Source organism: Canis lupus, chromosome 12 (assembly GCF_003254725.2).
Source record: "Canis lupus dingo isolate Sandy chromosome 12, ASM325472v2, whole genome shotgun sequence".
Lineage (NCBI taxonomy): Eukaryota > Metazoa > Chordata > Mammalia > Carnivora > Canidae > Canis > Canis lupus.
The window spans coordinates 24,621,676-24,638,346 of record NC_064254.1 but is presented as its reverse complement, the minus strand read 5'-3'; the positions used below and the strand labels follow the sequence as shown (position 1 = coordinate 24,638,346).

At 41.1% G+C, this 16,671-nt stretch overlaps 1 protein-coding gene across 4 annotated transcripts in view; it reads right to left on the bottom strand.

Annotated features, from left to right (window-relative positions):
* RAB23 (RAB23, member RAS oncogene family) overlaps positions 1-16,671 on the bottom strand; it is a 75,127-nt gene that overhangs the window by 18,868 nt on the left and 39,588 nt on the right. The window contains exon 8 of one of the 4 annotated variants that reach the window (XR_003124847.3): positions 6,025-6,113. The exons of 1 other annotated variant lie outside the window; for it this stretch is intronic. The gene's annotated coding sequence lies outside the window, so the exon portion shown is untranslated. Of the gene's footprint in view, positions 1-6,024; positions 6,114-15,450; positions 16,370-16,671 lie in introns of those variants that run through there. 2 more of the 4 variants (XR_003124846.3, XR_007401201.1) reach the window with 2 other exon arrangements.

Below are 16,671 nucleotides of genomic sequence, written 5' to 3'. Positions count from 1 at the left end.
GGTCGAAGCAGCACCCCACAGGAAGCTCAGGCCCCTGAGCAGGCCCGCAGTGCCTGGTGTGCACCTGCATGCCCCAGGGCTCCACGTGGAGTAAGAGGAGCCCAGAGGAAAGGGGAGCAGCTCCACTGGGGGACAGTGCTGGGACCTGTGGTGAGAGCACAGCAGCCAGTGCAGCCCCGAAACCAGTCCATCCTCTGAGCAGGTTCCTCCTTGGGCGGAGGGGGTCGGGGAGGCAAGTATTAACTCTCTGACCTGAACTCTGGAAACTGCCAGTGCTCAGGTAGCAAATTTTATCTGTAATTATTACAAAGTAAAAGGATATACGTGGACTTTGTGGGCTCCAGGACACAATTCCAATGACGCATGGGGGTAGAAGGGGTGCGGTGCTCACCACAAACCACCAGCAATTCCTGGACACCAGCAAGGTGCCTGAGAATTCTACTCAGTTCTGACGCTACCTACTTGGAGACAACTTCAGGTTCCACAGGTTCAGGGCTTGAAGACTGCCCCCACCTCCAACACACACACACACACACACACACACACACAAGACACCTGCACCAAGCCCAGGTTGTTACCTATACATCCCACCTACTGGCTCTAAATCAGAGCTTCCTACAACCCCCACCTCAGGTTCGACTAATTTGCTAGTGGCTCAAAGAACCCAGAGAAACATTTTACTTACTAGATCACTGGTTCGTCATAAAGGGATGTAACTGAGAACAGCCAGATGGAAGAGATGCATAGGATGAGGTACTGGGGTGCAGAGCTTCCATGCCCTCTCCAGTTGAACCACTCTCCTAGCACTTCCCCGTGTTCACCAACCTGGAAGCTCTCCGAACCTGCCATTTTAACCCACCATTTTGGTTTTTATGGAGGCTACAACAGACAGGCACAATGGATTCAATCACTGGCCGTTGTTGACTGATTCAGCCTCCAGTCTTCTCTCCTTTCCAAGAGGTCTGATGGGGGGATTGAAAGCCCTAACCCTCCAATTACAGATTGGGGCCTCAGGCAACTCAGTCTCTACGCTTGAGTGGGGGTGAGCCTAAAAGTCACCTCATTAACATAACAACAGACACCTTTGTTTCTCTCAACACTTAGGAAATTCCAAGAGTGGGCCACCTAGCTGGCTCAGTCAATGTTTGATTGTGAGTTCGAGTGCCACATTCAGTGTGGAGCCTACTTAAGAAAACAAAGGAAATTCCAAGGGTTTTATGAGCTCTGTGCCTCTGTGCCAAGGACAAAGACGAAACATATTCCAATGAAAAACCATGATACCGCAACAGACATTGCAATAAAGCATTACAGGGAGTTATTACAATTCTTCTGTTAGAATCTTTGTTTTTGAAAACTGCAGTGTAGCAGAGCAGATATCCAGACATAGAAATAGAAATTTTCAAGATTGTCATATTCAATGGAAAAGAATACTATTTTTATATGAAGCTTTGGGTGAGCCAATTATTAATGAAGAAGATAATTTCCCCATTAAAATTAGTTTTTCCTTGTAATTACAGATTACAGCAATACAATGCAAAAATGGGCCTATTGAAATATATACAAATTATATACAAACTATGAAGCCACTTGCAGGTTCTTATACACAAGTGATAGGAAATGTCAGAAGAAACATTACAGTGTCACTACATAAATTTTCATGGAAAGTTAAATTCACACTCATACATACATGAATGGATTTGTATGAAGGGGTAAATCTTTCTAGATCAGCTGTGCCATGAAAATCATCAAGTCCAGATATACTAAAATTTATATTTCAAAATAATTGATCAAGGCAGCCCAGGTGGCTCAGCGGTTTAGCGCTGCCTTCAGTCCAGGGTGTGGTCTTGGAGACCCGGTATCCAGTCCTACACCAGGCTCCCTGCATGGAATGGAGCCTGCTTCTCCCTCTGCCTGTGTCTGTGCTTCTCTCTCTCTCTTTCTCTCTCTCTCTCTGTGTATCTCTCATGAATAAATAAATAAAATCTTAAAAAAAAACAAAGTTGATCAGAAGAGCACTTGGCTGGCTCAGTCAGTAGAGCATGTGACTCTTGATCTGGGGATTGTGACTTTGAACACTGTCTTGGGTGTAGAGATTACTTAAAGATAATTTTTTTTTAAATGATAAAAAATAATTTAAAAAAGTACATGTGTGATCTTGCATTTGCCAAATGTGACTGGCATGACTTTCAATTATGTTAATTGAAAATAAAGTTACTAAAAGTATACATTTTGAATACCTGATAAATGAATTTGCAGAAACATGAGCCAGAAAAGTCTCATGACCAATCAAGATAGCACATTCCCCACAGGAAGTCTGCTTCTCCCTCTGCCTGTCTCTGCCTCTCCCTGTGTCTCTCATGAATAAATAAATAAAATCCTAAAATAAATAAATTTCTATCATAGTCATCCTACTAGTTTGATACAATTACTGCTCTGTTTTTTATATTTTCATTTTATTTTATTTTATTTTATTTTAAGATTTTATTTACTTATTCATGAGAGACAGACAGACAGAGAGAGGCAGAGACACAGGCAGAGGGAGAAGCAGGCTCCATGCAGGGAGCCTGACATGGGACTCGATCCCGGGTCTCCAGGATCAGGCCCTGGGCTGAAGGCAGTGCTAAACTGCTGAGCCACCCAGGCTGCCCTCCATTTTCATTTTAATAGTATTAATCTGTATATGACATGAAGCTTTGATGTATATAGAGGGACTAATTTCTTCATCACTTCATCACTTCATCTTCATCACAGTGGTTGGACAAGGTGAGCCCAAACTGAGCTAACCAAATGCTCTCCATCATGAATATGAATCCTGAGAGTTTAAAGAATCTCAAGAGCAGAACTAGGACACAACATTGTTCTATATGATTGTTTACAAAAACAAGGTGGGAAATGCCATGTGAAACAATGATGGGATTTTCTTTGCAAAGAATCTCTTTTGGGGGATCCCTGGGTGGCACAGCAGTTTGGCGCCTGCCTTTGGCCCAGGGCGTGATCCTGGAGACCCAGGATCAAGTCCCACGTCAGGCTCCCGGTGCATGGAACCTGCTTCTCCCTCTGCCTATGTCTCTGCCTCTCTCTCTCTCTCTCTTTCTCTGTGTGTGTGTGACTATCATAAATAAATAAAAAAATTTAAAAAAAAGAATCTCTTTTGGGACACCTGGGTGGCTCAGTCAGTTAAGCATCTGCCTTCAGCTCAGGTCACGATCCCAGGGTCCTGGGACTGAATCCTGTGTCAAGCTCCCTGCTCAGCGAGGAGTCTGCTTCTCCCTCTCCCTCTGCCCTTCCCCCTACTCATGCTCGTGCTCTCTCTCTCTCAAATAAAATATTTTAAAAACTTTTAAAAAATAATCTGTTTTAAAAAAAGAAAAAGGCAAAACGGAGCTAGCAAAAAGACATAATAATCTATGATATTGTTTGTCTTTCCTTTTACGAAAGATTAGCATGATTTCTAGTCACCAGATGGGCAGCCATAAACTGATTGGTTAAATTTTGTGGTCTAAATATAAACTGTGAACAATACTCTGAAAATATTCAATAACTGAATCAATAACTTGTTAACATTAATAATTAGCAAAAAATGCTATTATTACAACCAAAATAATATGGTAGTCTTTGGGAGATACTGCTTTCAGATGCCTGAGCACTCTTCCATTTGAAAAAGAACAGTTTATTAGTTGTTACTTATATTTTTTCCTCCTAAATCAAAAGGAGATTCATAGCAGTAAGGAACACGATATTTACCTAAGTGAAACGCAAAGAGAATTTTCTGAAAAGGTCCTTATATTAACTATGTCTTCATTATATTCTGTATTTTAATACTTTGAGATCTGGAGGCTTGCTGACCTGGAGAGACTACCCCTCCCAGGGCTAGCCAATTCCTAGATAGTCAACAGTTTACCCCTCAAGCTAGCCTTTTCTTTTTTTTTTCTTTAAATATTTTATTTATTTATTCATAAGAGACACAGAGAGAGAGAGAGAGAGAGAGAGAGGCAGAGAGGGAGAAGCAGGATCCATGCAGGGAGCCCGAAGTGGTCATGCCCTGAGCCAAAGGCAGTCCTAAACCACTGAGCCACCCAGAAGTCCCAAAAGCTAGCCTTTCAAATGCAAAGCAACCAATCCGGAGCCCACACCCCAACTACCTCCTCCACTAGCTCCCACACTCAGAGCTACTATCCATGTGCCCTAATTACTGCAGGGACAGCTACCACAGGACGGACAGCTCCCGTGCAGCAGAGCGCACTGAAATTTTTCAAACTAACCAATCCTAAACTTGCTTACCCTTCCTAGCCTGTTTCTTTTTTTTTTTTTTTTTTTTAAGATTTTATTTATTTATTCATGATAGTCACAGAGAGAGAGAGAGAGGCAGAGACACAGGCAGAGGGAGAAGCAGGCTCCATGCACCGGGAGCCCGACGTGGGATTCGATCCCGGGTCTCCAGGATCGCGCCCTGGGCCAAAGGCAGGCGCCAAACCGCTGCGCCACCCAGGGATCCCCCTAGCCTGTTTCTTCCAATGGAAACCACAATAAAGGCTCTTGCTCACATTTTCCCCCTACTCCGTCGCCTCCTGATTGACCCCAGTGCTTCCTGGCACCCCCAACCCTGGTGGCATGGCACATCCCTTCCTCTTAGAGGAATTATTTCTATATTCTGTACACTTCCTTTTTTTTTTTTTTTTTTTTTTTTTTTTAGGTCTTGGCTTTCTCCTTTTATTTACCTTTTAGCTAACCCAGATCTTAAAATTACTTATAATGTAATCTTCATTTATTTTAGAACTACCTCTAATTCTTTCTGAGACAAGGCAAGAAATATCTGACTAAATAAAAGAATGAGTCATTAAATTATAAAACTTGCAAAGGAGTGCCCTTGTAAACTTACTTTTCAATCTATCAATATGAATTTTCCTTTTTTTTTTAATCTCTATACCCAACATGGGGCTCGAACTCATGACCCTGAGATCAAGACTTGCAATGCTCTTCTTACAGAGCCAGCCAGGCACTCCATGCATTTTCCATTCTTTTTTTAAAAATATTTTATTTATTTATTCATGACAGACATAGAGAGAGGGTAGGGAGCAAAGACACAGGCAGAGGGAGAAGCAGGCTCCATGCAGGGAGCCTGATGTGGGAGTTGATCCCAGGACTCCAGGATCACGCCCTGGACCAAAGGCAGGCGCCAAACCGCTGAGCCACCCAGGGATTCCCTCCATTCTTTTTTTGATTCTTAGTGTCTGTACTACCTCCAGCCTCTGGAGGATGTTATTTCATTTTTTTAAAAGGTTTTATTTATTTATTCATGAGAGACACACATACACAGAGACAGAGGCAGAGACAGAAGCAGAGGGAGAAGCAGGCTCCATGCAGGGAACCTGATGTGTAGGATCTCCAGGATCAGGCCCTGGACTGAAGGCAGTGCTAAACTGCTGAGCCACCCGGGCTGCCCTGGAGGATGTTATTTCAAATGTAATTCTTTCATGTGAAAATACCTCTATTCTGTAAAAGAAGGTCTATAATATTTGAGGCAATAAACAACACCAAAACTTTGAGAAACCCTTCTTATCAACTAAATGTTAATCCAATGAGTGGGGCCATGCAGAGTGACAAGAAAGCTAAAAATATAGATTTTGATGGTTTATAAATTATATTAATTTTTAGTTAATATTTATTAGATGAATTCTTTCTTTGTCCCTACAATGTCAAATGTGCTCCCTCTGACAAATATATCGGTGGTTGCTGTCCATAAAACAAAACAAAATGAGGAGTGGCTCAGTCAGTTGGGCATCAGGCTCTTGATTTCCACTCGGGTCGTGATCTCGGGGTCGTGGAATCAAGAATCAAGCACTGTGCCCAGCTCCATGCTTGGCGTAGAGTCTGCTTGGCATTCTCCCTCTCCCTCTGCCTCCCTCCCCCTGCTTGCACTTTCTCTGTCTCAATAAATAAATAGTATTTTAAAATATATATATATAAAATAAAACAAAAGACTTCATCACTTTTTTTAAGTTTTATTTATTTAAGTAATCTCTGCACCTGATGTGGGGCTCAAACTCACTACCAAGATGAAGAGTTGCATGCTCCTCTGACTGCACCAGCCAGGTGCCTCTTCATTACCTTTTCTAATTAAACAAGAAAAAAAATCTATTTAAGTAGTGTCATTTTCCTTAGACTCCTGCTATGCTATTTAAAGATCATTCCTCAAATGAATAAAAAAACAAGACACATTATGTATGGGGTCTACAGGAAACTCACTTCAGACCTAAAGACACACGACTGAAAGTGAAAGGATGGAAAAAGATATTCCATGCAAATGGAAGTGGGGGAAAAAAGCTGGTGGCAATACTTCTATCAGACAAAATATATATTAAAACAGAGACCGTAACAAGAGACAAAGAAGGGCATTACATAATGATAAAGGGATCAATCCAACAAGATGTAACAATTATAAATATCTATGCTTTCAACATTGGAGCATCTAAATACATAAAGTAAATATCAACAGAAATAAAAAGATTGCTAGTAATACAATAATAGTAAGGGGACTTTAATACCCCACTTACATCATGGATAGATCATCTAGGCAGAAAATCAATAAGGAAACAATGTACTTGAATGACACATTACCAAATGGGTTTAGATATATATAGAACATTCCAACCAAAAAGAATACACACAAAATTTTTATGGTACAGTTCTGTGAATGTATTTTCTCTTCCTTATGATTTTCTTAATAACATTTTCTTTTCTCCAGCTTACTTTATTATAAGAATACAATATATAATATGTATAGCTTACAAAATATGTGTTAACTATTTTTTCTATTGGTAAGGCCTCTGGTCAACAATAGGCTATTAGTAGTTAAGTTTTCAAAGAGTTGAAATGTGGATTTTCAACCACATGGAGGGTTGGCACCCCAGCCCCATATTATTCAAAGGTCAACAGATTCATCTACTATGTGCTAGGCCCATTGCTGTGCTAGGATACAATGTGAGCCACAAAAGACAAAGTGCTTCTCCTTAGGGTACTTACAGTCTAGTGCCTGAAACTATAAAAGGATCACATAAATATGTGTAAAATGCAACCTCAAAAATCACTTGGAAAAAAAGAATAAAATGGGAAGATCTGGGAAGTCAGAAGAGGTTTTCTTAGGTGATGGGGTTACCTGTGTTTCCCCATTATATTAGCTAGATTCAAATGATACAGAAAGGAATAGATAGTGAGCCTACTACCACTGTGTGCCTCATTCTGCACACTAAAATAGAATTGAATCTCTTCATCTGTGCTAATTTTCTATTAACATACCCTCTTAATCTTTATCTTAGGCCAGTACCATTCCTTTCCACATCCTTCATTCCTGTTCCCCACGTTCATACAGCATCCTATTCTGCACACAGTTCTCTCCACAGACACCACTACTACTTACACACACACATACACACACACACACACACACCTCATCCTTCTCATGTCCCCCACTACAGTTCCTTTTCCTGTTCCCAATTACTAAGGGGAAAATATTCGGTGATGAATGACCACTACCATTTGCATTTTTATCAGCATTTGCATTTTCTGAGTACACATAATACTGACATTTGGAAAGTGTAAAAATGTGAAATTATGAATTAAGTTGCAAACCTCCTAAGAACTTCTTACATTTTATAGGTGGCTGGCTGTGGTAGATGGTATTTGGTTGATACTAAACTGGGACACATGGGTTTTAGAACAAATAGTATCATGTTGTTTGAGAACACTTATGAGATTCATAAAAGATATTTAAAACAGAATTTCTAGAAAATTCCTCTTTCCCATAAGAAATCATTCCTAAAACAAAACTCAAGGCAAACATCACTGTGAGATTGCCTGTGATCACTTTAGATACAAATACAGGTCAGATTACATCATTGTTAAATTATAATGTAAAGAGCCTGGGTTTTTCAGGGCTCTAAATGAAGTCTGGGCAGCAACTTGTTTTTTTTGTTTGTTTGTTTGTTTTGTTTTGTTTTGTTTTTTTAGCAACTTGTTTTAAAATACACACACACACTCACATACAGGCACATGGTTTGTTACTAATCTTCCTCTGAGAGTTAAGAAAATACACACCCTAAGATGTCATACAGTAAGAACTTTACAATTGTTTATACCATATTAGGAAAAAAGCTTATCCCATGATTAACTAGAATGTTTTTCCTTTTGATTTGGTAACCATCACACTAGTTAAGGAAACCATGAAACAATTTAAGTTCATTGCAAGTTATTTGATGTCCATGTTGTGATTAGGAGTAATCTAATTTATATTATAATAATTCCCTCAAGGAATATTTGTGGGTAGGCAAAAAAAAAAAAAAATCTCATCTTTTTTCTATTTGGTAACACTGTATAGTATTATATTTTATTGGCAGAGAATTTTTAATGCTTTATTAGAGGGTTTTACTATATTTTTTTTAAAGATTTATTTATTTATTCATGAGAGACACAGAGAGAGAGAGAGGCAGAGGGAGAAGCAGGCTCCTCGCAGGGAGCCCGATGTGGGACTCGATCCTGGATCCCAGGATCATGCCCTGAGCCGAAGGCAGACACTCAACCACTGAGCCACCCAGGTGTCCTGGCTTTTACTATATTTTGACATGAAAGAAGTTTATGGTACTTTCATTTAGAGGTAGTAGAAGAAAGAAATCATTATTTATTGAGAATTTATGATGTGCCAAACAGTGTTCTGGACATTAACATGTCAGATCTCATTTAATTAGAATGAACATTGTACCGAACCAATTGAAGAACCAGTTATTGTTAATAATAATATTATTTTTTAAAGATTTTGTTTAGGGCGGGGGGTGGCTGGGAGGAGGAGCAGAGGGAGAGGGACAAGCAGACTCCACAATGAATGCTGAGCCCCATGTGGGACTCGATATCAGACACCAGAGAGCATGACCTGAGCTGAAATGAAGACTTGAACGCTCAACTGACTGAGCTACCCATGGGTCCCCTATTATTATTACTTTTTAATGACAAAGCTTTTCTACTTTTTTTTTTTTTTAGAGACAGCGTGCACATGCAAGCACTGGGGGGCTAGGGAAGAGGGATAAGAGAGAATTCCAAGCTGGGCAGAGTCTGAGTCAGGGCTTAATACCATGACCTGGAGATCATGACTCCAGCTGAAATCAAGCCACTCAGGTGCCCATTAATGCTATTTTAAGTTTCCAAGAATTCTTTTTTGTTCTCATAATTTTCCTCTTTTTTACTTATCTGTTGTTTCATGAATGTGTTATTTTTTATGAAGTGTCTATAGATTTTAATGAGCTGTTGTGTGTGGGTTTTTTTGTCGTTTTTAACTTTTTTCTAAGCTCTAGCTTATCCTTGGATTTTATCTCTGTTTTTTTTTTTTTAATTTTTATTTATTTATGATAGTCACAGAGAGAGAGAGAGAGAGAGAGAGGCAGAGACACAGTCAGAGGGAGAAGCAGGCTCCATGCACCGGGAGCCTGACGTGGGATTCGATCCCGGGTCTCCAGGATCGCGCCCTGGGCCAAAGGCAGGCGCCAAACCGCTGCGCCACCCAGGGATCCCTTTATCTCTGTTTTTGATGTTGGAGGCTTTGTTTCAGTGTATGGGGATCCTTGACAATTCATTCACATTTAAGAGTGGAACATTAGGCACCTGGGTGGCTCAGTTGGTTAAACATCTGCTCAGGCCATAATCCTGGGGTCCTGTGGTGGAGCCCCACATTGTCATTGAGCTCCCTGCTCAGCAGAGAGTCGGCTTCTCTCTCTCCCTCTTCGCCCCCCTGTTCTGGCTCCCTCTGCTCTCTCCCTCTCTCTGTCCAATAAATAAATAAATAAAATCTTAAAAAAAAAAAAAAGGAACATTCAAACCTGACTTGAAGCTGTGCGTGTATGAGCATGGCTTTGTCAAATAGTGGGCTTTACTATAGAGAGATCTGATTTTGGTGATTCTTGGAGAGACCTCCAATTATCAGTATCTTTAGTCCTTTTCTTTTGGGCTTCTTAGATCTCCAGAAAAAGCATGTCCAATGTTGTATGTGGAGGCTCTAAGTCAGCTTACTACTGATCTTGGAGCTGAGTGGCTTTAGAGTTTCTCCCTTCAATATGCAGACTTGCACTTGCTACTCTTGTTCTCAGTGTGGTAGCCTCCTCTCAGATGGGCCTGATGCTCCCTCTGGTTCACTTTTATTCAGAAAGCAAACAAAATCTGCTGTGGTGGGAGAGGGGCAGTTGGCCAGCTATATATGGTGGTAGGTAATGGGGGGGGCAGTATAGGGAGAAAGCAAAGGAGATCTGGAGTATCTAACTGCTTCTTTTTGTTGTTGTTGTTTTTTTTATCTAACTGCTTCTGATCAAAACTTTCAAACGATTCTCCTGTTTTACCCTTCTTTTTCAGAGATTGCCAGTGTTTTAAAGTTTAAGTTTTATTATTATTTAGATAAGGAGATAATTGCCATGGAAAAGATAGTTTGTTATTCACCATTCCCAGAAGGAAGCCTGCCACACCACAAAGAGCCACAGGGGAAACACCAGGGTTGGTCAGCTGACAGAGGGAATAAAGGAACAGCCTTTATTGCAATTTCATAAGAGGACTCGGAGAGGCAGGGTAAGCAGGCTGAGGATTGGCTAGTTTAAATAATTTCAGCAGGCTCACAATAGCCAAACTGTGGAAGGAGCCTCCGTGTCCATCGAAAGATGAGTGGATAAAGAAGATGTGGTTTATGTATACAATGGAATATTCCTCAGCCATTAGAAACGACAAATACCCACCATTTGCTTCAACGTGGATGGAACTGGAGGGTATTATGCTGAGTGAAGTAAGTCAATCGGAGAAGGACAAACATTACATGTTCTCATTCATTTGGGGAATATAAATAATAGTGAAAGGGAATATAAGGGAAGGGAGAAGAAATGTGTGGGAAATATCAGAAAGGGAGACAGAACATAAAGACTCCTAACTCTGGGAAACTTACTAGGGGTGGTGGAAGGGGAGGAGGGCGGGAGGTGGGGGTGAATGGGTGACGGGCACTGAGGGGGGCACTTGACGGGATGAGCACTGGGTGTTATTCTGTATGTTGGTAAATTGAACACCAATAAAAAATAAATTTATTAAAAAAAAAATTTCAGGGATCTCTGGGTGGCGCAGCGGTTTGGTGCCTGCCTTTGGCCCAGGGCACGATCCTGGAGACCCGGGATCGAGTCCCACATCGGCTCCCGGTGCATGGAGCCTGCTTCTCCCTCTGCCTGTGTCTCTGCGCCTCTCTCTCTCTCTGTGACTATCATAAATAAATTTAAAAAAAAATTAAAAAAAAAAAACTTAAAAAAAAAAAAATTTCAGCAGGCTCTGGGGCCTTGGGGCTGGCTGTCCTTAAGTGTGGATACCTGGTGTGGGATGATTAGGGCAGCAGAATAGTGGCCCAGAATGTAAGAATCCCTTAGAAGTGGTGAGGAAAGGAGCCCTGGGAGGTGTAGTCTCCCCACTACCAGTAAGGCCTCAGATGTCAAACCTCAGAATAAAGAGTTATGCTTAATACACTCAATCCGGGCAATTTCTGAGCCTCTGGGAGATATGTGGTGCAAGATGGCTCACTTATGGGGTTCTCCACTGCCTGTTGACGGTTCTGTTTTCCTGGATATAATATGATTATGACACGTGAAGACTTATCCCAATCCATCCACTCTCCAGCTTCCAAAATTGTTTGCTGTTGTTCTCTCCGAGTATGAGACATTTATGCCTTTGTTTTTTTTTTTTTTTAAGATTTTTATTTATTTATTAATGAGAGACACAGAGAGAGAGAGAGAGAGAGGCAGAGACACAGGCAGAGGGAGAAGCAGGCTCCATGCAGGGAGCCCTATGCGGGACTTGATCCTGGGTCTCCAGGATCACGCCCTGGGCCAAAGGCAGGCGCCAAACCGCTGAGCCACCCAGGCTGCCCTATGCCTTTTTAAACATCCTTTAAGGTCATTTTAATGGGATCTGGAGAGGTGGTAAAGGTGAATGCTTGTGTTCAATCCACCATCTTTAACAGATACTCACAAAGTAAGTACCAACAATTTTTCCACTTACTCTGAAAGAAGGGAATATTTAACCACCACACTCCACCCGTACACCTGCCCAAAACAAGATATATAGTGGCCATATAACTATCTTAAAATATTTGAAGGGCTTCTGCATAGAAGGAAGAATAAACTTACCCTGAGCTCCTCCAGAGTCCATAACTAAGAACAATGAGTAGAAGTCTGAGAGATTTTACAGCTCAATAAAAGAAAAAATATTAGAGCAGTCTAAAAATGTAATCTGCTGCTTCATGAAATAAAGAGCTTTCCATTATGAAACACACGTATTCATTCATGAACCTCTATCAAGTGCCCATTAGGACCAACATAGTTCTCTCTGACCTCAAGTTGCTCATGGTTTAACAGAGGGATAGAAAGGTCTGAGCCTAAAGATTCCTGATCCTCGAGGTCTTCCGTTATACTTACCATAGAATTTCTATTTCTTTAGGAGCACTTATAATTCCTTGCTTAATGTCTGTCTTTTTTTTTTAGTCTCAGAGCTCCATAAGGGTGAGAACTGTGTCTTTATTGAACATTACTTTACCACTTAGATTTAGTATGGTGCCTGATACATTGTAGGTGCCCTGTAGCAGACCAAACTTTAAATAACAGATTAAAGAGTAGCATGATATAAATATAATCATGGCACTAGAGGAGAATTCTAGAGGTCGAATTAAGTGCAGACATTTAATTTAGCATGGATGATAAGGGAGGACTTTCCAAGGGGTGATGGCACTGAAATGAAGTCTTAAAGAACATTAAAGAGTTAGTAAGGCGGGGCGGGGCGCCTGGATGGCTCAGTCAGTTAAGCATGTGCTTTCAGCTCGAGTCATGATCCTGGGGTCCTGGGATCAAACCCCCATGTTGTCGGGCTCCCTGCTCACTTGGGAGTCTGCTTCTCCTCTCCGTCTTCTCCCTCTGCACCTTCCCAACTCCTGCTTGTGCTCTCTTTCTGCACTTTCTCTCTCAAATAAATAAAAACCTTAAAAAAAAAAAGAATAAGGCAAGGAGGGAGAATAGAATTCTAGAAGAAACAATGATCAAAGTCACAGAGATATTAAGAACATGAGGCAATCTGTGAATTACAACATACTCTCTATAGCAGTTTAATAAGGACCACATGAGTGAAGACCAGAGTAAGATCAGGGCAAAGTCATACTCAAGAGTTTGACAAAATGGCAATGGATATTATGCAAGGCTCTGAAGCAGGTTTTACAATTTAATTTAGATCATTCTGGCAGCAATGTGTAGGATGTAAGAGAGGTGGCAGGTAGAGGCAAAGAGACCAGTTGGGAATGTGGAAAGTAGAACAAAACTAGAACATGAACACAATTCAGCCAAGTTCTTCATTTTATAACAAAACTGGCCTTTCCTCCAGTTTCCAATAATAGGTTCCTCATTTCTGTCCAAGACCTCACTAGAATGGCTTTACCATCCATGTTGCTATTCCGAATTACTTGGGTATTCTCTAATTGGATGGAAGCTCCTCTGCAGCTCTGATTTCTTTCTGACTTCTCACCAGAACTACCATCAGTGGTCCATTCATGGCAATATGGAATTTTTCTCACATGCACCCCAAAATCCTTCCAGTCTCTGCCCATTACCCAGTTCCAAAGCCACCTCCATAGTTTTAGGTATTTGTTATATCAGTAACCCACTTCTTAGTACCCATTTTCTGTCTTAGTTGTTTGGGGCTGCAATAAGAAAACACCATGGAATCCATAGAATGAATGGCTTATAAATAACAGATATTTATTTCTCACCGTTCTGGAGGCTGTAGATTTCAAGATCAAGGCATCAGTAGATTTGGTGTCCAGTGAGAACCTGCCTCCTGGGTCATGGACAGGCATCTTTTGCTGTGTCCTCACATGGCAGAGAGGGCAAATGAGCAGTCTGGAGTCCCTTTGATAATGGCACTAATCTCACTGTTGAGGGCCCTGCTCTCATGACCCAATCCTCTATCAAAGGCCCTACCTCCTAACACCATCATGCTGGAGATGAGGATTTCAACATATGAATGGGGGAGGGGGTGCACACAATCAGTCATAGCATCTGACATCTATAATTAGCCAAAGATAGAATCTATCGTATCTCTTGCCATGTCTGTTCCCTGTTATTTATGGAACTATTTTTCACTACAAACCCAGAGACTTCTTCAGTGTTATTTCCTGGCTCTTATCATTAGCTGACAAGATTCATGCCTGTCCCTCCTAGTGGATTATGATCTGGTTCAGGGTAAATTTAAGCTCACTTCCTTACATGTGAACCACTGGCACTAACTCAGTTCATGTGTCAACAGATAGCCTCTGCATATTGTCACAGTTTAATATTTGATATTTTCAAACATCTAGACACACAAAATATAGTTTTGATCAAAGAAACTATTTTCTTCCAAAGTCTAAGCATGATTGTTTTTTTTTTTTTTTTTAAACAATGTTACTATTGACAGTGTTTGGTATGTGGAAGGCCGTCAACAACTATATGAGTCAACAACAACTATATGATAAATGAATGGACATTTCTGGTCAAGAAATCAATATAAAAGGCTGAGAATGGCAAACTGTGGGTAGGTTCTAGAAATGGTAATCAGACACATTAAGCCCACAGTAAGAAGCCCACATGTAATCAAAATATCAGATACATGTAAGCCCACAGTAAGAAGGTGAGCTAGAGTGAAATGTTGGGGAGTCCTGAATGCTCAGAAGAGACATTAAGATTACCATCTAAGTATTCACAGAACCATTAAGATTTTGGTTATAATCAGATATCTGCTTAAGAAAGATAATTCTGAAATCTCCCATTTCAGGGATGAGTTTTCAAATGTCATTGAAATGACAAGTATAATATAAACATGGGAACAATTCTGTTTCAGGGATGGAAAAAGAGAAGATATAGGCCAGAGCAATTTCTACAAGACAAAGTGCAAACAGGACCAGAGTGGGGTGAGGGTTGGGGGGTGAGGATAAGCAGCCTGAAATTCAATAAATGAAAAAGGAAAAGCTTGCTTGGGAAGTAAGCAATGATGCCCAGGACAGAACCCAGCCCCCCACACCTGGAGTGGAGATAGTAAAGCTGCAGGGCTGTCAGCAGGAAGCCCTGCCAGAACAGCAGCTCATTAAGTCTGCCCTAGTGAAGTGAGCACAAAGGGGATGGATGTAGTGAACCTCTAAGAGGAGGATTGGTGCCTGTTGCCAAGGTGAGTTTGGGAAGGTGGGGTGGGGCAGCACCAAGGAACAACCCTAGAGAATAAACTTTGAGAAGCAGCCAGTGGGCACAGCAGTGAAATTCTGAGATAGCTTCCTCCCTATTTCCTATACTCTGTAAATCTTGCAAAATCACCACAGAAAATACAAACTTTTACTCCTTCTTTGAGACCAAAAGATTTGCCCAAAGACCCAGATAATCTCCAACACAGTTTATTTGAAATCCCACTACTGGACCAATATACTTAGGATGAACCACTAGAAAAGTTAACAAATTTCAAATTTTACTGACACACACGCACACACACACACACACACACACACACAGACTTGAATAAAGGGACACTATGACGTTTCTACATAGAAAGACTCAATATGACAAAGATGACAATTTGCCCCAAATTAATCTATTTTTATGCAATCCCAACCAAAATCCTAAAGGGTTTGTATGAAGCATTTCATCAGGATTTCTTCTATTCTCGGAAGCCCAGCACTCCTTCCTCAGGAAAGGAATGATGAGCAAGCCCTACATGTCCTCCTTCAATCTGGTTCCATCTATGCCACGTGGGAAAAATTCCTTGAAATTTGTGCCATGTGGATGGTATTTTCCATATTCCAGTGTTAATGTAAGTTGTTTTATTTTTTTAAAGATTTTATTTATTTATTAATGAGAGACACAAAGAGAGGCAGAGACATAGGCAGAGGGAGAAGCAGACTCCTCACAGGGAGCCTGATGTGTGACTTAATTCCCAAACTGGGATCATGCCCTGAGCCAAAGGCAGATGCTCAACCGCTGTACCACCCAGGCGTTCCATTGTAAGTTGTTTTAATTATCAATTGCTATGTAATACACAACTCCAAAATTTAGTAACTTAAAGCAATAATCATTTACTTGTTTGTGATTTTGCAGTTTCGGCAGGGCTCAGTGGGGTAGCTCATCTCTGCTATATTTGGCACTAGCAAGGTTGGTTTGACTGAGGCTGGGTGATCCATCTCCAAGACTACTCCAGATTGGTGCTGGCTGTCACACAGGAGCTCAGCTGGGGCTGTTCGCTGGAGCCCTTTATTTTTGCTACACAGGCCTTTTCACTTAACTGTTTCCTCACACCATGGCTGCTGGGTTTCAGAAGGAGAAAGCAGAAGGCTTATTAATGCCTGGGTTCAGAGATCCCAGGCTGTTACGTCTCTGCATTTAATTAGATGAAGCAGTTAGAGGCCCACATCAGATTCAAGAAGAGACATAAGCTCTCCCTCCTGATGGAAGTAGCTGCATGCACATATTTGGGGGCCGTCTTTGGAGACTATCTACTACTCAGGTTGTTCATCGATTTTATATTCCATTGGCCAGATTCCATAAAGGATATCCAAATGTTAGTGCTTAAGCCATCACCTTTCTTAGAAGTAGTCCCAAATAAATA